This window comes from Gavialis gangeticus, unplaced genomic scaffold (genome assembly GCF_001723915.1).
Source record: "Gavialis gangeticus isolate Ggan-Ray unplaced genomic scaffold, GavGan_comp1, whole genome shotgun sequence".
In the NCBI taxonomy this organism is placed as follows: Eukaryota; Metazoa; Chordata; order Crocodylia; family Gavialidae; genus Gavialis; species Gavialis gangeticus.
Window position 1 is genome coordinate 51952507 of NW_017728997.1, and position 2352 is coordinate 51954858.

The following is a 2352-nucleotide window of genomic DNA, read 5'->3' on the forward strand; positions in this document are numbered from 1 at the left end:
GGCTGGACTCGATGAACTTCCGAGGTCCCTTCCAGCCCTAATGTCTATGAAATCTATGAAAGTCTTTTAGACCATGGCTCCATGCAGCACCCAGTGACTAGGGAGGCAATGATCCAATTGCTCGGAGCACCTTACACTTCTCAACATTGACCGCCCTTCCCCATAATTAGGAGTCATCCGCAAACTTTGCCAGTTTGCATCTGACTCCTGACTCCAGATCATTAATGAAGATGTTAACGAGTACCGGCCCAAGTACTGAGCCCTGAGGGACTCCACTGCTCACCCTGCACCACGTCGATTTGGTCCCGTCAACTAGTACTCTTTGGGTCCAACCCTGTAGCCAGTTACCTAGCCATTGGACTGTCAGAATATCAAGGCCATAGTTCCCCAGCTTAGCCATGAGGACATCATGAGGAACTAGGTCAAAGACTTTCTTTAAATCCAGATATATGACATCCACATTATCTCCCTTGTCCAGGGCTCGTGTCAACTGATCATAGAAGGAGATGAGGCTAGTTAGGCAAGACCTACCAGTCACAAAGTCGTGTTGGCTGGCCTTCAGAAGCTTGCCTTCCATTAGTCTGGTGTCGATGGATCCCTTGACAATTTTCTTTAGGATTTTTCTAGGGATGGACATCAGACTGATTGGTCTAATTCCCTGGGTCATCCCTCCTCCCTTTCTTGAAAATAGGGACCACATTGGCCCTTTTCCAGTCTTCTGGGACCTCACTGGAGTGCCACGAATTTTCAAATATCTTTGCCAAGTGGGGTGCAATGATGTCTGCCAGCTCCTTCAAGACTCTTGGGTGCATTGTATCTGGGCCCGCAGACTTGTGAATGTCCAGATTCTCAAGGTGTTCCTTCACCTGATCCCCCTCCCCTCTTCCCAAGACAGTCTCTCTTGTATAATATATAACCCTGCAAAGCAACAGACCAAGTTCTGCAGGGACTTTCCTTGAGCTGGCATGAAGCAAATGCTGCAAAATTAAAGATTCAGGTGAGGGATTTATGTAGATTGCCTTATTTGAATATTTAAATATGTAGCTTTTTGATGACTGCTTTATCATTGTCATTCATGTATATGCAGTGATGCTCTTCTGCAGCCGTTCCCAATCAGTTGTTATACAGCAAACACTGCTGCTATAAATAAAATGTCATTTGCAGGAAGTAGAAATGCTATCTCTGATCACTGGAAATGTTCTTTTGGACCAGGATTTCCTCTCAAGAACAGGCTTAAAAAGGTGGTCAAAATACCATTTTTTAACTCCATCTTTCCTGTTAAGGTGTTTGAACAGTAAATGCACATTTTGGGTAATATCTTAGAGTGATAGGCTAGAGGAAGGAAAACCGTGAAAGCTGAGGATTTTCATATGGTGGTAAATAGTCCTGTTTTTGCAGGGCACTTGTACATGCGATGGGGGTATAATTTCGAAGGTTTTATTGTATTCCCCCTAAATTAAAGCAGTGGATTTTTAATTAAACCCCGCCATTTCAAATTTTCTGTCATATTATGGTGAGGGGGCCCAATCTGTTTTTTTTGTCAGAGGAGCCTGCCTGCGGCTGGCTGGGAGGCAAGCTGCTGCCAGGCCAAGTGGCCCCTGAGCTGTGAGGGGCCCTGGCCCTTTCCTCTGCAGTGAGGGCACCCCCTTCCCAGGCCACCTGGGTGGGCTGCTAGTGGGACAGGACTGCCCCAGCTCAGAGGCAGCACCTGGCCTGATCCAATTCTTCTGAGCCCACCAGGGTTTCTAGCACTCCCTGCACAGTCCCAGACACCTTCCCATTGCCTGGGACCACCCAAGAATGGGCTGGCTTGCCCCTGGGGCAACATTGGGGGGCAGCAGGAAGGCAGCTGAGTGTGCTGGTGGCCAGAAAAGGCAGCGGGGATAGTGCACAGGGTGCTGGAAGCCTAAGTGAGCTTGGGGAAGCTTGGGCTTGGCGGGCTTACATTACAATATAAAAGGATTGGGCCCCTTGCCACTTCTGCCTTCAGAAGTGGTGAGGGGCCCAATCCTTTTTTTCTGCAGAGTCTAAGCTTCCCTGAGCCCTCCCAGGGTTCCAGCACCCCGTGCACTGTCCCTGCAACCTTCGCTGGCTGCCAGCACACCCAGCCACCCTCCTGCTGCCTCCCTGCACTGCCCAAGGGGCAAGCCAGCCCGTTCCAGTGGTCCCAGGTAGTGGGAAGATGGTGGGGACAATTCACGGGGCACTAGAAGCTCTGGTGACCTCAGGGACGAGTTGGATCCACCAGGTGCTGCCTCTGAGCTGGGACAGTCCCAGCCCACTAGCAGCCTGCTCGGGCAGCCCCATGTGGCACTGCTGCTGTGGAGGGAACAATCGGGGCCCCTCCACAGT